The sequence below is a fragment of the Lissotriton vulgaris genome, chromosome 4_1, assembly GCF_964263255.1.
Source record: "Lissotriton vulgaris chromosome 4_1, aLisVul1.2, whole genome shotgun sequence".
NCBI classification, from domain to species: Eukaryota; Metazoa; Chordata; class Amphibia; order Caudata; family Salamandridae; genus Lissotriton; species Lissotriton vulgaris.
In genome coordinates this window covers 406,558,530-406,584,038 of record NC_141691.1, presented here as the reverse complement: position 1 = coordinate 406,584,038, position 25,509 = coordinate 406,558,530, and positions in this window count along the sequence as shown.

Here is a 25,509-nt window from a genome sequence, read left to right as displayed (position 1 = left end):
CCGCGTGGAGTGCTCAGGTTGTCACCTAGCCAGAGGCCATTGCGGCATGGTCTTGATATCATACATGCCAACGTTTTCGAAGAAAAAGGGGGAGATTTTAGAGAAATAATCGGGAGAATGTATTTCTCCCATTAACTATATCGAGGCCTGAATTGAGTCTGTTGTCATGTATGGGACTTGAAAGTGTGCTTGATATCAGAAAAGCAGATACATGTGTTTTTTTCACTTACCTGTCAGGAGCATGGAGAAAGCGATATGGCAGATAGAGTGCGTGACAAAAAGGATGGGCACTGGCCTGCAGGAACAGGTTACTGGCAGTGAATACTACGAGTCTTACTAGACCAGTCCTGGTCGGCAGAAGTCCACCGAAGAATCAGGTTTTTGAATGCAAGAATCAGGAGACGGGACACTAGCCATGAAATCAGTAGTCATCTACCTGAATCAGGAGGGTTGGCATGTAGGTGATAAGCTTAACCCCAAGAGACGCCAGACACTGAGCAAAATCAGGTAATTGGAAAGAGGGCTTTGTCTTTTCTTAGTTATTTGATCAGCCGAGGTGTGACAAGTATTTTGAAACATTTAAGAATCACTTTATCAGCTGTAATGGTGACCTGTGGGAACTTTGAATAATTATCCACTACAACCAACAGATATCTGCCTTCCAGGCGCTAACACAAGCCCCTGCAGGCGACTCAGAAGCCCCAAAACCAAGGGGCCCCAAAATCAAGGGGCCCGCACTCAGGCCAAGGTCAATGCATTTATGTGAGATATTGGAGACTCAGGGGGCCCTCATCTTATTTTGCCGGGAGAGAAGAGGGGCATCATTCTGCTGTCTTCAGGTAGGTTCCCAAAATCAGCACTGGCCGGAGCTCATAGTTACACTGGCATTTCTACAGCCATTACAGATGCCAGCAGGTCTTGGGAGGGTGGGGTGAGCGGCCTGACAGTAATGGCATTTCTTCATCATGGTTTCCACTAGTGCGTTAAATCTCGGAAACCATACTTTGTTGAGCGTGCAAACATCAGGACTGCTGGGTCCCTCTGGAAGTGGGTCTCTGTAGTGCTGACATCCCTCAATGGCTGCTCTGTCTTGGAGCAGTGGGATTCCGGATTGGTCCCTCATGGGCAGTGCTTGTTGCAAGGGGTCTGGTACTCTGGGTGTTGGTCCTATGTGACTACGGTTGGTCCTAGTGTCCTCTCATTTAGTGGGGGGCAGATCTGACCTTCAGGAGCACAGGGTCCTCTTCCTGGGTGGCTGCTGTGTCGGGCTGGCCGGGGAGCGGCAACTCGTTCAACCGACCTTTGGGTTTTGGTGCCTGCGGATTGCAGGAGAGTAGCTCCTCTACTCCAAGGGAGATTTGCTGGCAATTTGCTAAGGGCTGGCAGTCTCCCAGGGATCGTGGAAGCTGGTCAACTGCAGGACGAGTCGTTGGAAACAATTGTTGAGACTTGGTGCAGGCAGACAGGGTTGGCACCAAAAATCCACAGCAGTCTTCAGTTGTCACTTTCTTTGTGGCTCTTATTTGTCTTCTGTTTCTGATCCATTGAATCTAAGTTCCTGGTGTTAGGAGTGCCACTTAAATACTCAATTTAGGGGCATTACAGGGAGTGACAGGTAGTAGCCAATGGGCAACTTACCTTTAGGGTGTCTACACTCTCTATATGACCATTTCCTGCGGGACGTAGGCATAACCCTGACCCAGGGAGCCTAATTCTTCCAAAACTAAGATGGTGGAATTCTAAAAGTAGCATCCACTTCAGTTAGCTCACCTTAGGGTGGTACTAGCCTGAGAGGGGGAACGCCTCCGGATTAGCTCGTTTTCCCGCCTGTCCTGGCGCCAAATGGGCCCAGTGCAGGGGGTGGCATTTCCCCTGTCTGGGGAAGACTTGGGTCACATCTCAAAGGCGGTAATGGCCTTTGACGCCTCCTGCCTTGATATGGTGATCACTTAGCCATCCTGCATAAAGGAGGTGACAACACCTGCGGCCGGAGCAAGCATTGTTTTTGCCCTCAGATACATGCTGGAGCCCTTAGGGACCCTCTTTACCTTCCTTGCCCTAGGTACCAGGGGTACCATTTACTTTTTTTTTTAATGATCTTTATTGGTTTTTACAGCAATAATTAACACCCTTCCCCCCAACCACCCCTGTCACACGGAAATACATATAATAATAGCATTTTGCATTTCCTATTGTAAACCGCAAATGTATTGTAAGGCATCATACATTTATAGCGAACATGAGCAACTTTAAAGAGCTTAACATAAAGAAAACAGAAACACCAAATTCAATTAAACAAGCAATCGCTAGAGGCGTCAAGTTTGAGCTATGCTCTGAGCAGAGCACTGAACCAAACACCATTGTAGCAATGGAGACCAAATATTTAGACCCCTAGTCCGCCGTTGATTAGCCTTTAGTTTATAAATTGCTACCTCCAGGTTAGAGATAGCTAAGAGCCTAGCTAACCATTGTTGGAAGGACGGTGCCGTTGGGTCTAGCCACGCAGAGGCTATGCATAGACGTAAAACTGCCATTGCAATAAATATTAACTCATGGCCATTGCCAGAGTGATCCAAGTCGGCAGCCCCTAGCAGAATTACTTCACTAGGTAGGACAATATTTCTTTTTAAGACAGTAGTCAGAAATGTCTCAATGTCTCGTATTAGATTTGTTAGCCCGCTACATAAGACAAAAATATGAACCGAGTCGGCTTTAAAGGCATTGCATCTAGGACAGCATGGTCCCTTACCATTTCCCCATTTGGAAATTGTGTCTGGCGTGTAATAAAGAGAAAAGCAGGTTTTATAACACTGGGTCAGTAATTTGGTAGACATGAGGATAGATTGAGAGAGAGTATAGGCATGTTTAAATCCCTCAGCGGATATATCTACTGTCTCCTGCCATTTCTGGGAAGTTTTCTCTAGATCATCAGGAAGCATTGCTATCAGAGAGGAGTAAACTCCTCCGATAGTGTGGGCCCTAGATTGAATGATCAACTCGATAAAAGCTGTCTCTTTACTCCAATCTTTCCCTCTTAGTTTTCGTGTAAAAAAATCCCTTATTTGTAAGTATTTAAAAAAGTCTTGCCAGTCTAGGTGGTACTCTGCTTTTAACATTTCAAAAGATTTAATCCCAGCTGGGGTGAAAAAGCAACTTAATTGTGATAATCCGGCCCTACTCCATTTAAGCAGGCAGTTGTCATTAAGATGGCTCCTGGAAGTAAAGGATTATCTATTAGGGGTGTGTAGTATGAAAATTGACCTAGCTTCAGCATCCTCCTCACCGCCTTCCACACTTTAAACCCGCTGTAAAGAGTCTTAAATGTAACTTTTTAGGTTTCGCCTGGCCGTAGCACTGCGAAGCAGTGCTCGCCCAGGCGAAATCTTATGATCCTACAGCATGGGGCTTTGTCTCGCCTCTGTCTTCCATTGGCTAGCTCCATAAATGGAGGCTAGCCATTGGAAGAGATTGGTTGTTGATCACTCTTTCCCCGTTGGAACGCGATTCGGGGGCGTGTCCTTGTCTTTTTTTAAGTCCCGCCCTCTCCTCTTCCCATTGCCTGGAATTTTACCTTCCAGCCAATGGGAAGCGGAGAGCACGAAAAACACGCTCCCGAGCTCTCCTCCATCGCGCTCTCGTCTCCCTTTACAATTCGATGTTCCGGGAATGATATTTCAATTCCCACACTCTTGTTCACTATTACCTACTCGCTTTCCTCGAAATTTGGGACTGCTCAGCCATGCACATGTTTTTTCTTTTAAACGTTTCTTGAAATGTGATACCCCAAGCACTTTATCTTCAATGTTGTGTGAACCACTTACTTGCTGGAATCCTACTGCCCCGCATAATTTGCTTACATTAAAATTAAAAGAATAGCCTGCTTCCACATGGCTTCAAGAAATGTGTGCTAATTAACCACACGCGGTACTCGTCCGCTTGCATCGAGGCAACTCTCCCCTTCTCTCCTACAGCTCTTGATCACTGCTGGCATAATTATCCCGTTAAAGTGCGTGATTAGAGTGTTTTAAAGTCCCGAAGCCCCGCTCGTGTGTGCCCTTTAGTCTTCCTTCCTGGCTGTGCGCAATGATGATCAATGCGCGCGCCTGTGTGATCGCTCGAGGACCAGTGCGCGGCTTCGATTTGCTGCCTTCTCGTCTTCCAGCAACGCGGCTTCCCAGGTATTTAGTGCAGTGAAGTGGCGCGAGGCAATAACAAACTGTCCTCTGGTGAGTGACGCAAAAAGGACTGGTGAGGTCATTCGTGAGCGAGTGCGTTTGTATTCATGAAGCAAAGTGCAAGCCAAGGCACCACTTTTAAGTGAGTACGAGCCTACTTATAATGATTGCACGAAAATATTTTGTTTCAGTACTTTTGACGTCCAAACAAATTCCGGCTATTTTCATAAACAAACACGCCATTTGTGTACTTTATTTGTAAAGAAATGATACCCATAAACAACCAGCTCTAAGTAACCTATTACCAGTGCCACTGGAGTTATGTGCAGCAGTGGAAGACCAGAGTATTTTGCAGAGTTTACTACATGAAGTAGCTGGAACGGTTATTGTAGTGTGTTGTGAATGTGCAGCACTGGCAACACAAGTATGGGGAAGTGTATTTTTATGTAGTCTGAGTATCCCCTCAAATTCTGTGTGGGTAAGAAGGGCCAGAAATGCGTCATAAGGTCAATAAAGAGGCTGTGACCGTAAGCGTACAGATCTTTAAGGGTGCGTGTCAGTGTGTTATCCTGTGGCCAAAACAGCAAATAGCGACGAGGGCAGGTGACTTGCTGAGCGCAGGGAGACCTCCTCATTAGCGGAGTGTTTGTGGTGCATTTGGGATTCTCGGCCCCCGCACGCCCCGAGGAGAGGCCCCGGTGCAGCTCTCATGCGAGGTGTACATCACCAGTTCTTGTCTTTTATTGCTGGGGGTATTTGTGAAGTGCAGCCTCTGCGCACGTCCTGTCCCGCCTTTCCAAGAGCTCTCTGTTTGTTGTGTCCTAGGTGGTGTGCCTCAGTGCTTAAAGTGGGCCGGCACTCGCCGGTACGGTGCAGCGGCACTTCACATCGGTTCCTTTGAAGTGTTGTAACTTCCTCCAGGGAGAGTCCGGGACTCGGAGGGGCAGGGGCACCAGGCATGCAGGCTCTGCGCGTCTCTGACAGTAGACTGAGCCCTGGGTTTCAATGAGCTGGCTCCTCCTAAGTGTGTCAGCTTGTCAGGTGCTGGCGGGGGGGGGGGCGCATCACACTGTGAGTGGCAGCGTAGGGTCGGGTCTACACTACTAATCACTGCGTAGGTGTGGAGCAGGCCCACCGCCTCCATAGTGTGTGTGTGCATGTGGGTCCAGGCTGCCTGGGAGGGGAGGGGAATCAGACGTCAGTGGCGAGCGTCTAAAGGACAACTATGGCTGAACTGCTGTGTGTGTAGGAGGGTCCTTACTGCCCCCTCGCCGTTAAATGATACCATGGGTCCTGCACCCCGCTCTCATGCATCAGCCAGGTACCTGGGGGCATCTGAAACTACCTCCCAGGGTCAGGCCCACAGGGGCACTGCTGGAAACCTAAGGAACTGAGAGTGTGTGGCTTTGTGTGTGTGTGTGTGTGTGTGTGTGTGTGTGGCTCTGTGTCTGTGTGTGTGTGTGTTTAGCTCTGGGTGTATGTGTGTGTGTGTGGCTGGCTGTGTGTGTGTAGCTCTGGGTGTCTGTGGCTCTGGGTGTGTGTGTGTGTGTGGTAGTAATTGCTGTCTGCTGAGCTCGTCCAGTAGGGTAAAATAGGTCTCACACTTGCGAGAGATTAAGCTATTGGCAATGTAAATGACAATGCCATTTATTTATCTGTTTTCAAAACCAACACATAAATAAAAATGTTGTCATTTACAATGCCAATAGCTCTAACTTTTGAAAAGGCGAAACCGTTGCATTGTAAATGCTTGTTTATGGTAGCTATCATGGGTATGTCTCCAAAGATAGCCTCTACTTTGGTTAATAAGTTGGTGAATTGCCCCCCACCGGGTCCTCATCCCCAGAGTTTTGTATGAGCTTACTGCAGTATAGTACTACCGACGCCCAATAATACATCCGTAGGTTATGGAGAGCTAAGCCCCATCTATCTTTAGGGAGGGCAAGGAATCTGTAAGCACGCCGAGGTTGAGCATAGGCCCAAACAAAGCTAGCAAACGTACGGTCTATTGCCTTCAGCCAATGGTTAGTGAATTACAAACAGATTGATCTAAATAAGTACAAGATCTTTGGAAAGTACACCATTTTGAGAGCGTTCACTCGGCAATGATGGACAGATGAAGATTGTCAAGGCGACTTAGCAAATGGCTACCCCCAAATAAGTAGCTGACTCCACCACCCGGGAAGCAATCATCCTGCTTGTTTTGTTTAAAATAATTTGTGTCTCCCTTGGTTAAGAGCATATCCTGAAACTAGCCCAAATTTAGTAGCTTCCTCCTCAATATAGGGCATAGCTGTGCTGGGATCAGCGGTGGCAAAAGCTACGTCATCAGCGTATGCCAGAGTTTTAGTTGGATAATTTTGGAGCAGAATTGGTGGTATATTCTCAATTTTCTCAAGTTTCCGAATAAAGGGGTCAATATAAATGGCGAAAAGGAGTGGCAAGCATGGACACCCGTGTCGAGTTCTACGGGATATTGTGAATTCTTTGGTGAGGCTTCCATTCACAGATACCACTGCTCTAGGGTTAACATATAGTTTCTGTACTGCTTTAATAAAGCACTCCTCAAACCCGACTTTGGCCATGGTAGCCCATACAAATGGCCAGGAGACCCTATCGAACGCCTTCTCAGCGTCTAGAAGAATTAGTGCCATAGGGTCTCCTGCCACCTCTCTACCATCGAATAATGTAATCACTCTATGTATAGGATGGATAGTAGATTTCCCCGAGACAAAGTCATGTTACAACGCATAATTACCTTATGCACAATAGGGTTAACCCTATTTGCCAACATCTTGGAGTATATTTTTGAGTCCGCATTAATGAGCGTGATAGGGCGGTAAGATCCTAGCTGTTCCGGGAGTTTATTCTTTTTAGGGAATATAATTATTTTAGCTCTGGACCAGGAGCTAGCAGGTTGACCCCCATCAAAAATATGAATAAATAGTTCTAATATAATATCCTTGATTTGCTCTGGAAAGATTAGATAGAATTCAGAAGGGATACTATACAGTCCAGTGTCCTTCCCTTTTGGGAGATTTTGAATAATAGTAACAAGTTCCTCCAATTTGGGGGATTGTCCCAACATATGCTGGTCCTCTTCATCTAATTTGTCATAGTCACCACTCTCTAGGTATTTTTCTATCTCCGTTCTAACCCCCGTCCTTCCTCCGCATACAAAGTTTGGTAAAATCTACAAAAGGCCTCTCTAATAAGCTCTGGGTCAAACATAGAACCTTCCACAGGATCGTGTATTTCACGAATCAGATTAGAGGTGGCTTGTTGACGCATGCACATGGCTAGCTGATGACCCACTAATTCATTAACTTCATAAACCAACTATTTCCTGGCAGCGGCTTTCCTCACTGCTTTCTAAGTGAAAATATTGGTAATAGCTTCCTTTGCAATTGCAATCTGTATTTTGGAGATTTTGTCAGCCGAATTGGCCCTCCTTGTAGCTCCGGATAGTTCTTCTTCTGACTGCCTAAGACTCTCTTGCAGGCCACCCATTGTCTCCCTCTCTACCTTGATGGCTCTAATAGAATACGGTATGGTCTCACCACGTATCCCAGCTTTCAGGGTGTCCCAAACTATATCGATCGGGGCGCTGCCTGAATTATAAGCTAAGAAGTTGGGTATCTATTTTTTCATATGGGCACGGTATTTATCATCCTCTAGAAGGATTTTTTCAAAGGTCCAAGATATGGGCTCAGTTTTGGCCGGCATTACATTTAATGAGCAAACTAGGGGATTATGATTGGAGAGTATTCGGGGCAGTTTCTCTGTTTGACATTTGGTCTTGCAGGAGTTAGACATAAACATAAAGTCAATTCTGGCGTGGGAGTGTGGGTTAGAAAAAAAAGTATATCCTGTATCATTGGGATTAGACATCTGCCAGCCATCCACTAATCCACGTGAGAGGCATAGATTTTTTAGAGATTTGAATACTTGCGGCTTACGGCCTCTGTATACCCATTCATCTTTGATCTACCAGTTAGTATGAAGATTAATGTTAAAATCCCCACAGACCAACATCGGTAAGGGCCAGTGTGCGAGTTCATTGGAGATTACATCAAAAACAACCAGGTCGTCACTATTACTCCCATAGACGGTACATAATGTAAATTTGAAGCCCTTGTCGTACTGACATTCAATAATAGCCCATCTACCAAAATTGTCGGTTTTAGATCGACTAAAGGTCAGTCTGTTATCTTTAGCTAAAATAGCAACCCCCCCAAACCCGAGCCCCCTGTGAAGTTGAGCAAATCAGCCTATATCCAAGTGAGTTCAGCAGTTGACTCTGGGACCCTTCTATGTAGGTTTCTTGAGGGCACACAATGTCTGCCCTGCAAGCCCGTAATCCTAATGCTACTATTTGCCTTTCTTTTACATCGTTTAGGCCACAGATGTTTATGGATAGTATTTTTAGTGCCCCCATGTGTTTAAAAGAGTTTTACCCGGAGCAGAGCCGCGCTTATAGCCAATCCCAATGTTTTCATCACTCTGCCTATACACTTTGTGATGCCTAAAGTGAATTTCGCTCTTTTTGTCACCCGTCCTGTCTGACCCACCCACCCCCCCTTCCTCCCGCCCCCGCCCCCACCCTCCACCAATCCTGAAGGTTGCCTGCCCCGCGCTGGGACAGGGAACGGACGTCCGTCATTCACTCCCCCATGAGCGCGCTGAGCCACCTCCCCTGCGTACAAATCTAAAAAAAAACACGTGTGAACCAGGAAAAAGAAGAAAAGATGAGAAGGAGGAAAAGAGCTACCAAAGAAACCCTAGAGGAATCAACGCATCTGTATGGCTGCACAAGACTGCGCATTGCAAAACCTGAAAATGCGTTTAAACATAGTGGAACAATAATCATTACTTATGTCCAGTTATTTCATCTAGATAGCTTTTGGCCTGAACATCTGAGATGAAGCTTCGAGTTGACCCCTGCAAGATAACTTTAAGCCCTGCTGGATTTTGAAGATACACTGTGGCCCTCAGTTTTTGGAAAGGGTCAAATAGTTGTCGGAGTCTCCATCTGCGCTCTAACGTGGCGTGCGTGAAGTCTGGTTGAGAAAAGAATGATAAACCTTCAAAAGAGCGATTATTGGCGGGTCTGGCGAGGTCATAGAGGGCCTGGCGAAGCAGAAAGTTGCCAAAGAAAAGCAGCATAGCCAGAGGGTGTTGTTGTGAGGCCGGGCCTTTCTGACTGGGAAAAAGAGGAAACCTGTGAGCTTTCTGGACCTCCTTGTCCCAGTCCCAGTCCTGGAGTTCTGGAAACGTTCCCTTAAGAAAAGTTACCATAAATTTCCTAGGGTCATCCTTTTCAATCCCTTCTGGAATCCCCAGAAAGCGAAGATTATACCGCTTCTGCTGATTTCCTTGCTCCTCAGCCCTCCACATTAAATCTTTAACCAAGCCCTCGTCATGCTGAGTTTTGAGCAAGGTAACATCATTTTCCAGTTGTTCAGTTCGCAGTTCCACCGAGGCCATGCGATCAACAATTTCAGCGCACGTCTTCCCCACCTTGCGCACAGCTCCTTGTAGTTTCTTTGCTGCCAGTAGCGACCTCCGGCTATCTGCCTTTGCTTCTGCTTGGAAACTCCTGATGGATTGTAGAATGTCTGCTAGCGCTGGTTCGTTGTTTTGCCCACTCCCACTGCACACATTGGGACAGCCTGCCACAGCTTGGGACCCCCCCAGAGGTTGCAGCAGGTTTAGAGAAAGACGAGAGTGATGTGTCCTCCTACTCCCATTTTAGGTCTGTATTATCATCTTTATCGGACGTGTCCCAGCCTTGTTCCCCTTTGATTTAGGCAGCTGTTTCTTTTTTGAGAGGCGCTTATGCTTCATAGGGTCAGTATTGGAGGCACTATACCATTTGGCGGCTTCCTCCCCGCTAGAGATAGAGATACTTATGTCTGAGAGTTCAGAATCCTCGGTGAGGGAATAAAATTTGTCCTGGCAGTCCGGAGTTTTGAGCGCATACTCCTGCTGAGGAGGGTTGGTGGCATATATATGGGGGGCAGGGGGGGTGGAGGGGAGACGATCTTGCAGGCTCCCTCAGGATGGATTCATGGCGTCTTTCTTTGCTAGGGTCAGTGCTGGGGTTACCAAGGTGCTGTGTCATGCTACCCTCAGGGAGTACAGAGAGTACAGCGGCTGTTATAGATGTAGCACTGTCTGAAAACTGCGAGTCACTCACTGAAAAATCCAGCAGGGAAGGGCTGGGCCCCCCTTGTTCATGCTCGCCTGATCAAGTTTCACTATCTGTACCAGCAACAACAGCAGCATCAATAGAGGCGAGGCCCTTTTCGTCCCTTGACAGGGCCCCAAAGCTTGTAGTTATTAGTGGTTGCTGTTTCCCTGTTACTCGTGTGGGGCCTTTTTTAATTGTGGCAGAGTTTTGGGCTTCCAACTCATATGGCCTTTTCTCTGGGCATCCCGCTTTTTCCCCCTTCTCCCCTCCTGCTTTATAAAGCCTTGCCGCCCGGAATCTCCGGTTTCTTCTGACGGGTGGTGACTGGAAGAGTATTTCCTATTACGGGTGTATTCTTGGTTTCCCCCCAAGCGCCCCCTTCCCTGTCATTCTTACTTGTAAGTTACGGTCTGCACGAGGCTGCCACAGGGAAGGGCAGCGCGGCGAGGGGTTTCTCCAGCTGAAGGTACCAGTCTGAGTCCGATGACTCGTGTGGAGACGGCAGTATGCGCAGCCTGCAGCAGCGCTGTGGAATTGATACTGTGGAGTGATGGATGAGGCTGTACGCAGCCCTGCACAGATCCACGATAGCTGATTTCGGTCATCTTGGCGGTGCGGCTGTGTGATCCAGAGGCTGCAGGTCAGAACAACGTGCACGTCCTGAGGGGGGTGTTTCAAGACCATTCCTCACGGTCCTCCCACTCGGCACTTGTTTTCAGAGAAAGCGCGGTTGCTCCCATTGGGTTTCTCGTGCGGATCTACTGGTTCAGCATCAGTGAACTCAGTACACGGGGAGATGCTCAGCAGAGCGACTCATCGGCAGTGTCAGTCAGCCGCCATCTTACCTTGTTGATCATTTCCTGCAGGACGTAGGCATAACGCTGACCCAGAGAGCCTAATTCTGCCAAAACTAATATGGTGGAATTCTAAAAGTAGCATCCACTTCAGGTAATCCACCTTAGGGTGGTACTAGCCTGAGAGGGGAACACGCCTCCTGATTAGCTCATTTTCCCGCCTGTCCTGGCGCCAAATGGGCCCAGGGCAGGAGGTGGCATTTCCCCTATCTGGGGAAGACTTGGGTCACATCTCAAAGACGGTAGTGGCCTTTGACGCCTCCTGCCTTGATATGGTGATCACTTAGCCATCCCGCATAAAGGAGGTGACAACACCTGGGGGCCAGAGCAGGCATTGTGTCTGCCCTCAGAGATACATGCTGGAGCCCTTAGGGACTCTCTTTACCTTCCTTGCCCTAGGTACCAGGGGTACAATTTACTATGGAATTACAAGGGGTGCTAAAGGTATTGCCAATTGGGGGAACAATTTTACAGTTCAAGGGAAAACTCTGGAACTGGGGACCTGGATAGAAGGAACCCAGAGCACTTCTGTCGAGATTGCATCAGATACAAGGCAAAACGTGGGGGTGGCCATGTCAAAAAGGGGCACTTTCCTACACACCCCAAGCAAAAGAAAATGATAATAACCTTTCCCAAAAGAGACTTTATCATCTAAGTGGAAGAACCTGTAAAAGGCCATTTCATTGGCATGGTCACTCCCAGGTCTGTGTTCCACTGTAAAGTCCATACCCTGTATGGTGATGGACCACCTCAACAGTTCCGGGTTATCACCTTTCATCTGCATCAGCCATCTGAGAGGCCTGTGGTCAGGCTGGACAAGGAAGTGAATACCAAACAGGTATGGTCTCAACGTCTTCAGGGACAAAACCACAGCAAAGGCTTCCCAATCAATAGCACTCCAACACTGCCTTCTGGGGAGTAACCTCCTGCTAATGAAAGCAACAGGCTAGTCATGGCCATCATGCTGGCCTTGGAAAGGACTGTTCCAAACCCTTGTTCAGAGGCATCAGTCCGCACGATGAACTGCTTAGAATAATCTGTAGTTTTAAGAATGACCACATTGCTTCTTTCCGGGTGTCAAAACCCTTTTGACAGCTCACTGTCCAGTTTACCTTCTTTGGCATCTGCTTGAAGGTAAGTTCTGTGAGGGGTGCCGCAATGGTATCATATCCCTTCACAAACCTACCATAGTACCAAGTCATGCAGTGCCGGTAGGCATGGCACACAGAGGTGTGCTATGTCGTGTCTTCACTTTTCTCTGCACCATGGCATGCAGTGTGCAAAGGCAGTTCGTATGTTGGTGCTAAGAGGTCCCTTAGGGTGGCATAATACACACTGCAGCACTTAGAGACCCTCCTTGCCCTAGGTCCCAGGGGTACCATTTACGAGGGGGCTAAAGATATTGCCAATTAGGGAAACAATTGGACAGTTTTAGGGAAAAGGTTCTGGCACTGGGGATCTGGATAGGAGGAACCCAATGCACTTCGTTCAAAATTGCATCGGATACCAGGCAAAAAAAAGTGTGGGGTGGAAGGGGGTGACCATGTCAAAAAGGGGCACTTTCCTACAGCTGTATAGAGACAGTCATCTTTGAAAGTGGCATTATGGATGTCCTCAAGCAATATTGGAGAATAGCAGAAATGTTCTACAATGAAATAGACATACTATTCGTACTCCGCTGTCAGTAGTGTCTCTGGTCGGTGTGGCCAGCCAGGGGTGTCTAGACATGAAGGGGGCTAGTCCCAAATGTAGACTTACTCATGTGTACATATACATAACTTTACTTTTTTTGGCCATTCAACATTTACAAGTGTAGAATTACTACAAAGTGTAGTCTTACATGGTTCCAACCCATCAGTTTAGGAGGTGGAGTTTGCATAAACATAACTTACAACCGTTCAGTTACTACTAGGAATTATACAACCTTATTTTACATTCTATACACTTGGTGGAGACCTTTGCAACTGAAGTGCAGAGCTCCGCATAGCAAGTTTAGGAGCGGCTGAGGCGGAGACCTTCAAACATATATATATATCATACCTGGAGGAGTGTGTGGAAATACGAATATATATATATATATATATTTTTTTTTTTTTAGAGTTTTATTTAGCGCGAACTAGACCCGAAGATATCGGATATCAGAGCACTTTATATGAGCACCGATTTTGTTACAGATGGACACATTCATTTTTTTTGTTAGGCACGGGGAGATTAAGTGATTTGCCCAGAAGCTCAGGATGTTGAGCGACGTTGCCAAGACCCAAACCCAATTCCCCAGCTTCGAGGTCGAGCGCTCTAACGCTCTAGCCGTAATGCTACATTCTCTCTCTATATGTTAATGACTAGCATTTTGTAATATGTGAGTAGTACTATTTGTAGTACTACTAAATGTACTATAAATTGCAGTTTGTGAAGGGATCGCATAGACTGAAAGATTTGAAGATCCTGGTCTGTAATTGATATTCTAGCTCCTGGAGAATCCACTTTTCTATGCTGAGGAGAGACTTTGAGAATAACTCTTAGCAGAGGGAGTCAAGGGCTGGTGATCGGTAGCAATTTGAAAAGAATGTCCATACATTTACAGATGAACATTTTCGCGCTACCAGTGTATTATAATTAAGGCTTCCTGTTTTTACGGATTTTTAAAGATAAATACATACAGAAAACAATGTGTTTTCTCTCTGTATTTGTTTTCAAAAGTGGATAAATACAGAAAATTGTGCTTCTTCTAAGTGACTCTCCGTGCTGTCTTTCACAAACTGTAGCCTAACAGCTGAGCAGATGGATAGCATGGGAAATTGAAAACCAGGATGAAATTTCTTTAAATAATGGAATACGTCAATATACATTTGCAGATTAATGCTAATATTTAGTGGATGTATTGCTACGTAATATTTGGCAGCTTAAATAGCTAAATCACGACAGACATCAACGTATATGTGTTTGTCTAGTAGTTAAATAAATATGGAAATGTACAGTTTTACAACTTCATTTATACACAAAACACAAAATAAATATGGATAAATACAGACAGAAATGTTAAGAAAAATAAATAAACGGGAGCCCTAATCATAATTGCTTCCTTTTCGATATTGAATTATTCTTGCTCAGTAAGGGTTAGGGTTCAGTTGGCAAAAGCAACAGGTGCCTAATTTCCACAGGGCAGTTTTTGCAAGAGAACAGTCTTTAGGCCAGTGTGGCTGGTGTAGACTGCTAGCTCAGATTACTTAACTTGATGAAAGTATTGAAGGGTGGTGTTATCCATGGTAATTACTGAATGGTGGTGTATGAAAAAGGAGTATTATGTGGTGTGGGGGTTAGTCAACACTTTGTAATACTATCACGATACCCCCAAAGATGGTTATTGAATGCACACTAATAAATCCTTAGCTCAGTCCTGGTAATGTGGCAAACAGCAGTCAGGCTTTACTAGAGGAACATTTGTTAAGCATTTCAGAGTACCAACATGGATGATAAGTAATTGACAGGACTCGTGAGAAATCCAATGCAAATTTATTAAAACAGAGTGTATTCTTATCTTAATTTAGAAACCAAAATTGAAGGAATAGCATACTTATAACCGGAGTTATAGATTTTTCAAGCAATAGAAAATCAGTCAACAGGAGCTGGGCGCCGACTCGAAGCTGGCGTACAAGGACCTGTGTGATTTCACGTATGGGCGTGACTGCTAACAGAGTGACCACACTGTCACCAACCCGGTTACGACAAAGCAACCGACAGTCCGTTCCTCCTTGCCTCGCCCAGAAGTCAGGCACAGGGGAGGGGTCACTTCACTGCCGATGACCCGGACCAAGAAGGGGGCGGAGGCGAGCGCAGCGTGCAAGACTAGAGAGAAGACAGAGACCCGGCGAGCACAGCAGGAGGAACACAGGAAGGAGAGGAGCAGAGGGAGCCGGTGCCGTCTGTGAGACCCCAAGAAGATCCGCCTGTGAAGGAGCTCCCTCGCCGCCAGTCAGCTGAAGGTTCTCGTCGCGTCCAAGGAGGGGCGTGGCTCCACCAGGTGCATGCTCATTTCTTTACTAGAAACCAACGCTAAAGCAAGAAAGGAGTGACACTGGGGAGGAGAAAAAGAAAAAAAACGGAAACCTTAGAACAGGAAAGAAGGAAGGATGCCTCGAAGACAGGGGCTAACCAACTAAATAGGAGAAAAGGAAAAAGAAAGGGAGGGAGAGAATAAAAGTACAAGTTACAAAGGGGGCCAAACCGATAGATGCTCTCTTCTACATGTGAGTAGAAGAGGGACACAAAGGCCAGAGCTGGTTCAATATTTATTTTGGTACTTTCCCTCTTTTTTTTGTTTGGCATTATAAACAATAGGTAGCTAAACGCGCAGCCCCTCCCTATAGTAGTGCGAATCCCCCCCTTAATAGTGAACAAGGGCAGACACTTACCTGGTTCTTTGTTTTCTGTCAAGGGTACTGGCGGGGTGGAACCCCGACGAACCTGGGAAAGAAAGAAGACGATGGAACACATGAACAAGGATTGTACTCCGTTAACAATTGAATAACTGTACAAGTCTAAATAAAGGAGTTAAAACGCAGTTTTTTTAGCAGTTTTCTTAGTACCCACTTCAGGCATCCGGTCACACACACTAAAATCGGTAACGTGAAATGTACTTGGCCTGAATGATTGTAGAAAGGTTTGACTGGTTGTGGCATATCTTATCCATCATGAGGCAGACATCTGCTTTTTTGCAGGAGCTGCACTTGTCGGGAGCTGGCTGTGCACACCTGTGGGCAGGATGAATGGGAGAAAAATTCATAGCGGGATAATCAAACTATAATAGGGGTACAGCCATCATTCTCAGGATGGGGCTCCCGTGACACACACGCACCTCGCTATGCGACCCTCAAGGGAGATACGTAATGGTTGCCAGGGTGCTTGAAGGTCGTCCGGTGAGGCTGATATCGGTGTAGGGCCCCAATGTAGATGTACTGTACTTCTACCCTATTTTATGGGGGGCAGGGGGATTTCAATGTGATCTTAAATACGGCAAAGGATAGATAGGGCGGATACCACCGGCCTCACCCGCAGGTGGCGGAACAGCTGCAGGCCCTAAAGGAGAACCATGAATTGGTAGACGTCTGGCATCGTCAACACCTTTACAGCAGGGAGGGAACATGTGTATCCACAGCAGGCCCCACCAGGTCCAGGATTGTTTATTGGTTAACATCACGAGATGTAGACACTTGGATCCACACTAGCACTCACCTTGTCTGTACCCTCTCAGATCACGCTTCGGTTCTGCTCGAACTTTTGCTGCCCGGCGCTTTGGACAGGGCATTCAGCTGGAGGCTCCCCAGAGGCGCAATTCGGGACCAAGTTTTCCGGGAGGCGATAAGGATTGCCATAATTGAATATTTTGAGATAAATATCGGCTGGGTGGACTCCCCGTCCACGTTGTGGGAGGCATCTAAATCCCTTATTAGAGGCAAGTGCATTGCCAAGCAGGCAGGTGTCCTGCGCTTGCTTACAGTGGATCTCAGGCGCCTTGAGGGGGAGATACGGGTGCTTGAGTCAGAGTACTTTGCATACAGTCAGTTAACGACCCTAGGAGGAATCAAGGAAAAGGTGGTGGAGTGTGAGGAGGCAGCACATAGAGAGAAACACTATCTGGGGAAGGAGACACGTGCTCACCAATATGGCGAAGGAGATCAAGCTGGGAAAACACTGGCGGGTCTCCTAAAAAAGCAAATAAATACATTAGCAATCTACACATCGGTGATGATGGACTTGTTGGACAGGAGGCTGTACAAGCAGAAATACTTGCCTTCTCACTCAGCCATTCAGAAGCACATCACGATTGACCCCCTTTCTTGACTCAATTGAACTGGTATGGCTAAGTGACGGTTATCGTAGATACCTTGACGAGCTGTTTTCAGAGGAGTTGGTGATCGGTGTGATCCGGGCTATGCCAGACGACAAAGCCCCCGGGTCGGATGGACTCACGTCTGCGTTTTACAAGGAGTTAACGCCACTTCTCGCACCAAACCTACTCAACATGTACGAGGAATCACTGGAGAGGGGAGTTCTCCCCCCTCTCTCTGAGAGGCGCTAATCGGAATTATTCTCAAACCAGAAAAGGACCCCCAGCTGTGTGATTCCTACAGACCACTATCAATGATCAACCTTGATAATAAAATTCTCGCAAAGCTGCAAGCCACTCAGATTCTCCATCTGCTCCCCACAGTTCTTAGACCTGATCAGTGTGGCTTCGTCGTGGGCAGGGGCACATCTCATAACCTCTGCACCCTTTTCGCGACCATGCAAGAAATAAATCCTTCCCTCCTGGCCGCCGCTGTCTTTTTCGGAAGCTACCAAGGCCTTCAATAGCTTTGTATGGCCGTACCTTTTTACACTTCTCTCCCGCATCGGCTTGAGTTCCTCTTTTTTTTTTAATTGCCCTGCTATACTCTTCCTCGACAACAAGATTGTGGATCAATGGTTTGGTCTCCATCACTAGCATGAGACAGGGGTGCCCGCTCTCCCCCCTCCTCTTTGCTATGGCCATGGAGCCACTGGCAATATGTGTATATCAAGCCTAGACAATCACAACAACAGTAAGGGAAACAGGATTGCAAGAAGAAAACCTATAAGACAAAATCTATTATAAAACTAAATATTTCTTTTTAAAATCATAATTCATATTCAATAAGATACAATCACAAAAATGCAATAACAAAAGAACAAATTAAAACATTCAATTAATATCAAAGGTGGCAATGTTAGTGTTATCGACGCGCGTTTCTGCATTAGGAAAACGCCTTCTTCAGGAGCCACAAATGTTCTGGAAAATACAAATAAAAATAGAAAAACAATCTTAAACATTTATCCCTTTAAAAAAGAAAACTTTTTTTAAAACTGTTCATAAAATCCATTGTCTCAATACATAGTCTAGTTCATTTAACAAGCAACCTTTTCCCTACATGCTAAATTGACATATGATAAACATAGTAAAAAACTTTTTAATACAGAGTTTGAGCAGTTGCATTACATGGGACCTGGGATTACAGACACTACCTCTAAAGTTCCAAACTTTGTAGACTTGGAGAAAAGAGTGGCTGATATGGCAGCTCAGGGAGACGCGCATTTGTTGAAATTGAAGCAAGATGAATACAAAGGCCTCTCTAGGGAAAGGGCAATCTCACACAATAACGACGTGCAGAGCCGGGTGTATGAACATGGTGATAGGACCGGTAAGCTGATTGCTTGGTTGGAACGTGGAGAGCGTGCCTCTCGTCTGGTGCCTGCGCTAGCGGGGTCAGGACCCGATAACATCACGGACCTGCAGGCAATGGCAGACGCCTTCTCTGAGTAGTATAAAGAAGTATATACCTAGGCAGATGCTTTCACAGAGATCGAAAATGGTGAAATGATAAGAGATATAGCCATGCCGAGTCTCTCAGAAGAAAATAGGGAATACTTAGATTCATCTATTACAGATGATGAAATTGCGCAAGCAATTAGAAGCATAAAGTCTGGGAAGGCAACCGGTCCCAAAGGATTGCCCATAGAATTATATAAACTAATAGCCCATAAAATCGTTCTGTATGTCCATGCCATGTTTCTGGAAAGCAGAGACTCGGGGCAACTCCCGTATGATCAACAGATGGCAAATATAGTGGTCATTCATAAAGCGGGCAGAGCTAAGACGTCCCTTCCTCGTACCGGCCCATATCACTTCTTAATGCATAGCCCAAGATATTGGGGAAGTTACTTGCACTAGGTTGGTCAAAGTCATCACAACCCTTATACACCCTGATCAGTCTGGCTTCATACCACTTCGTAATACAGTCCTGAACCTGCGGAGACTCCATGGGATTTTGGGTGGCTCCCCTAAGATACTGGAACCGGCGGTCTTGGTGTCCCTGGATGCCACCATGGCATTTGATCGGGTTAAATGGGCTTATCTATTTGCGGTTCTGACCAAAATGGGCTTTGGCTCGGAATTTGTTGGGTGGGTTCGATTGTTGTATGCCGCTCCTTTGGCTAGAGTGATCGTAAATAATTGTAAATCAGTTGACTTCGCCCTTGGAAGGGGCACGAGACAGGGATGTCCGCTGTCCCCACTTCTTTTCGCACTGGCGCTGGAGCCGCTGACAGCGCGGGTCCGATGGGACCGATCGATACAGGGATTGCGGTGGACATCGGAATGGGAGGATAACATTTCGCTCTATGCTGACGATATCCTGTTATATCTCACTAACTCCAGAGTATCCCTGAGCAACTTTTTAGATGTCCTGACAATATTTAGTAGATACACTGGGTTTGCAATAAATTGGACGAAGTCGGTATTGTTTGTTATATCAGGTAATCCGCCTGTGGTCCTGCAGGCATGCCCTATAAAGATCGAACTGGTGGGATTTAAATACCTTGGCATATACATAACACTGGACCCCAAAGCGAGATATGCCTCGGTTCCTATACGTACTCCAAAATACTATGGACCCAGTGCCTTTTACCTATTTTAGGGAGGTTGAGACACTCCAAAGGCAGCTTCTTTGGGACGTAGGGCCCGCATAGCCTTTGTCAAGCTGACTCTTCCTTGGTATGATGGGGGAACTGGTCTCCCAGATTTCAAGAAATATTACTGGGCTGCTTATCTTGCGGCAGTGAATCATATAATTTATGGCCCCCCGGGAGACCCTGGCTTTGCTATGGACCGTGGGCAGGCTACGGGTGGAGATATTGTTAGAGCATTGTATGCTAGACCGGGAAGATTCACACTGTCGGGTCCAACGGTACATGCGGTACACGTCTGGCATGCGGCTACCAGGGGTTTGAGATTAGAGGGGAAGCTGACCATGGTAACCCCCTGTTTAATTCGGAGAAGCTTGGGAGCCTGTGGAGGGCTAAAGGGTTTGACAAATGGGACCTTATTGGAATTAGTTGGATCAGGGACGTGTGGGGGGAAGGGCTGTCTACAGACTTTCGAGTCTCTTCAAAAACAGTATAGCCTACATGATAATGAACACTTACGCTATCGACAGATTAGACATGTCCTCCTAGCTCACATACCCCTAGGCACGGAACTACCGGAGGCCTCCCCCCTTGAAGACCGAGGCATTGACGGTCATCTCCCAGAAAAAAAAAATTTCCATGATCTATAAGAAACAAATCAATAATATAGAAGATCCGCTTGGAAGCATTAGAACAGCGTGGGGAGTAGATGGATTGGAGTTGGATGATGAGGATTGGGTGGAGGCTGTCTCCTCCCCCAAGGTGGTCACAATTCAGATGAGGCTTAGATTGGTCCAACTTAAAATCTTACATAGATCATTTGTCACAGGGCCTAGACTGGTACACATGGGGAGAGCGACAAGCGGAGACTGTAGGAGGGGATGTGGTGAATTGGGCACTTTCATGCATATCCTATGGCACTGTGAGGAGATACAAACCTATTGGACGAAAATACATGATGTGATTCAAGATGTGCTGGGGGAGGTGATGCGACCGGAGGCCCGCAGATGTATATTGAACATATGGGAACCCACAGATTTGAATGGATATCAGAAACAGTGGGTGACGCTGGCGTGTATGGTGTCGAAGCGTAACATTGTTCAATTGTGGGGAGCCAGCCAGTCACCCCAGCGAACCAAGTGGTCCCAGGATTTAGACTGGTGTATGTTTAGAGAGAGGGTGATATATGTGGCTAGGGGTTGTCTGCGGAAGTGGGGGAAGATCTGGGGGGTTTGGAATACTTACAGTGGCGATTTGTGTACACCCCCGACGAGACAGCTAGAAGTTGAGGCGCTGGAGTCCCTGTGATCCCGAAAATCTAATATACTGTATTTGCGATTTTGTACGAATGACAGTTCTAACCTTGCAATGTCCTTTTGGTTTGCTCACCTGATGCTCTTATATATTGTTTTGTTGGTTCTTTATTTAATAAAAAGATATTTAAAAGATATTTAAAAAAAATACCTCTACATCAAGAAAGCATACAGCTTGTCTGTTTATGGTGGCTGCAAAGTGCAAATTGAAAGTGTTAACATTAATTTCTGCAGTGAATTTATGTGCACTTTCTTTCGTACCACGCAATATCACAAATAAATCATCAATATCTCTTTGCCAGACAATAACATGTTCATCCAGTGTTTTCTTAAAATCCACTTTGAGGACCAATTACTCCCACTATCCCAAATCAAGGCAGGCATAGCTAGGTGAAAAACACGCCCCCATTGCCACTCCCCGAATTTGCTGGAATATGTGATTCTGGAACATGAAATAGTTGATTTCTAAACAAAAATAAGACCATACTGACTAACATTTTGTTATGCTGGTACAGATACCGTTTGCACCACGAAGCAGCGCACTCACAAACGGGTGCTTTGAACGCGATGGTGCCTTCGCGTAAATATCAGCACTCACTTTTTTCTCCTTCTAGATATAAGGAAAGCACTCCACAGGAACTTTGTTTGCCATCAATTACTTTAATTCATAATCCGCAGGGACAAGCAAAACATGACGCGTTTCGGCGATGCCATAGTCGTATGTTTACATAATCCATGCCAAATGGTGGCCATTTTAAAACCAGGGTAAAGCAAAGCATGTGATCAAAGAATCATCACAATCAAAGAAGGACCAGTTATTGCCGATTTTAGGCGCCATCTTTGAACATCTCAATATAACTTTATCGAGTACACTCGTGATTTCATACATGTTGTATCATACTTCAATATATATTGCTTCCCAAATTCTTAATTGATGACGAAAATCACAAACTGACAATGTCAATTGGGCACTGTACATAGTTTTAACCTTCCATCAAAAAATCACATATTTTCATCAATTTCATAACGCCCTAAATAGACTAAGAAACAAATCTATGATTTGCCATAAAATCACGCCGTGTATCGGCACGGCGTGATTTTAGCCGAAATGCGTCATGCTGGAGATAATGGAGAAATAAACCACTCGATATATAATTTTCTGGCGTTTTGTGATCTGTACCTGTGGAGGCATCGGCGAAGTGGGCCGAGGTTCAGGATTCAAGGATTTCATATTATTTTGGCAGAACGCGGCCGTTGCCGCCTTTACAGATCCTCCTCTCTCAACGCGCTGCCGGGCTATGCGGCCGACCTTGCGGAAGCGAATCAAAACCTTACCCGGAAGGAGTAAGCAAGTCGACAGCCCCCGCATTTGTAGAGCAGTAGAATCAAGCAGAACCACTGGTGGACTCGGAGTTGCCCTGGGAGCACCCAGCTGGAGTCGGAGGACCCCGTGGGATCACCAGGAAGTCTTTGGGGTAAGCCGGTGGGGGCTCGCTAGCACACACACGTCTGATGATACGATTGTGCGGGTGAGAGGATTATTGCGCAAAACCAACATAAAGACTGCCTAAGACGCCATCCCGAGAGCATTCTAGGTGAAGTGAATTGTTTATTTCTCCATTGTACTATGTCTACACCAGCAGAGACACTAAAGAACCGAGAAGCATTGGCGGATGCCATGTTTATAAATCTCCCGACACTAAGAGCTAATAAAGAACAGACCGAGGAGAGCAGTACCACCACGGATTTAAAAGGCAAACTAAAGAAACTGGAGAAATTATTAAGGACTGAAACTACTAAATGGTGGGAGAAGCGCTCACTAGAAAAATATAGAGAAGTGGGCCATCTTTTGAGAACCCCAACCCCCTCATGCTAAAAGAATGGGCAACAAATAATCTGGAGGCATCCATGAACATGATCTGCATACTAATCAAATATGCTGAGATTGACAGGAATTACATTTTAAAGGAAATAGAGCAATTCAACAGTGAGTTGGACAAACATGAGAACAAAGATTTCATTAAAAAATACAGAGATGAAATCGATGCCAAACTGGTAAAACATCAAGAGACAATAAGTACACGCACACAATATAAATTTGCCCGCGATAAACGGGACTATGAAACAGGCAGGATATTTACATTTGCGCGTAAATATGATACCATGAAAAGGCAAGCTCTTCTACCAAAAACTGCCACACAAACTGCAGGTGAACTACTAGAGGCAGGAATCTCTGAAACAGAATTAAGTTCTACCACAAGCAGTGTTGATTCAGATGATTGCATGGCAGGAGCATCAAATCAGGCTAAAATTCCAACTCACTATGCGCCATCCGAAGAGCTGGGTTTTTTAATAGAAGACAGATTCAAAACATTGCGACCACGGACCCAGCAGCAGCAGAAAATAAACGTGGGAGCAAAAAAAAAGATGCAACGAAAGGAGGAAACGCAGGAGGGAGAGGTTTCACAAAGAGAGGCCCGGGGGAAGATCTGGTAGGTGCATCTCGTAAAGTAACCATGGGAGGTAATTCTGGGCTGGAAACTGCATCTAACATAGAACCTGACCACAGCACATCAGAGGATAATACAGTGGTAAACCTATCCGATGTCACTCTATCCAAAGCTGAAACACAAATATTGTCTTTGGGGCTCTCTTTCTCCCCAAAGAACTCCTTCAATTATGTACAAACTCGGATTGACGTTTTTAAGTTCATTCGGAAATTAAAGCTAAAATAGCATTTCAAGTCAACTAATGCCCATGATCAAGCCACTAATATCACTAAAATGTCGCAATCCTCTAACATATTCCAAGTGTCGGATAACAGGGCATTACGGGTCGCACAGGAATTGGCCCTGGAGGAAGAACACAGTGAAGGGTCAACGCAAGAAAACCTAAAGGCAATGGGTATTAATATCAATCAATCTTGTGTTACACACTTCAAACTGCCCTCCACTTTCACCCCCCCCAATGCCCAAGGATGCAATTGACACATTTAGTGACATTGTAATAGAAGATCTGAAGGGGTTACAAACTATCACTTCAAGAAAGGCCAAAAGACAAAAATACATGGAAAAACAATATACAAACCTCATGAAAAAGCTCAGGAATGACTCTAACCGTATAATCAATAAAGCGGATAAGGGAGGAAATATTGTTATTTGGCCACAAACCCGTTACATGGAAGAAGCACACCGACACTTGGATGATACAACCTGTTACAGAAAAGTGAATTTCAACGACATAAGGTTTCTAAAAGACACAGTACACAAAGACCTTAATCAATGGAAAAGAGAAGGACTCTTAAGCAAGCAAGAACATGCTTTTTTAAAGAATGATTTCCCGATGACACCGACCTTTTATCTCATTCCAAAGATTCATAAGCCAATGACCCCGGTACTTGGACGACCAATTATCTCAGCCCAGGGGAGCTTGTTGGAGGCAGTCTCCAAATATGTGGACCATTTCCTACATGACTTTGTAGAGAACCTTCCCTCATTCATCAAGGATACGGGTCACTTTCTCACTAAGCTCAAGGAAGTTGAATGGGAACCAGACTTTGTACTTATTGCCTTTGATATCAGTACACTGTATACTAGTATCCAACATGCAGATGGGCTTAATGCTGTCAAATATTTTCTAGACAAACGCAGTATCATATTTAGACAGCATAATGCTATGTTGCTTAGGATGATACAACTTTGCTTGACAAATAATTACTTTCTGTTTGACAGGGAAGTGTACCAACAGCAAAGGAGTGTGGCTATGGGGGCATGCTTCTCCCCAACCTATGCATGCTTGCATGTTGGGGTGTGGGAGGAGCATGTCCTCATGGGTATGCACAAACTTAGGTTTTCTGACAACACAGTTCATTTTTGGAGATTCATAGATGACATCTGCATGGTATGGAAAGGGTCACAGGAATCCGCTAGGGACTTTGTGAATGTGATAAATGAAAATGTCTTAAATCTCAAATTCACGTCCCAAATAAGTACAACCCATGTTCAATTCCTTGACGTAGAGGTCTATATCAATGAGAACAACATTGAAACTAGGCTGCACAGGAAAACTACAGCGGGTAATGCAATTTTGTATGCAAGAAGTGCCCATCCTGGCCATCTGATTAAGAGCATACCCTATGGGGAGTTCATCAGAATGCGTGGGATATGCAGCTCCGATTCTGAGCTGGAGGCATGCCAAACCGACACCCACAACAGATTCCTTGCCCGCGGCTACTGCCCAAAGGAACTTAAGCACTCCAGAGATAAAGCTAACAGTATGAGCAGAGAAGAGTGCCTGGCAGGTAGCACTAGCAGCAGACAACCACATAGCAACCATGACCCCAGTGAGGAAAGAGAGAGAGTAGGCCTAATCACGACTTACAACACAGAGGAAAGAAAAGTGAGGGGGATATTGAAAAAACATTGGCCGCTGCTTAAGACAGATATCAGTTTAGCCCCATTGCTACCAGAGGAGCCATCTATCATTTTCAGGAG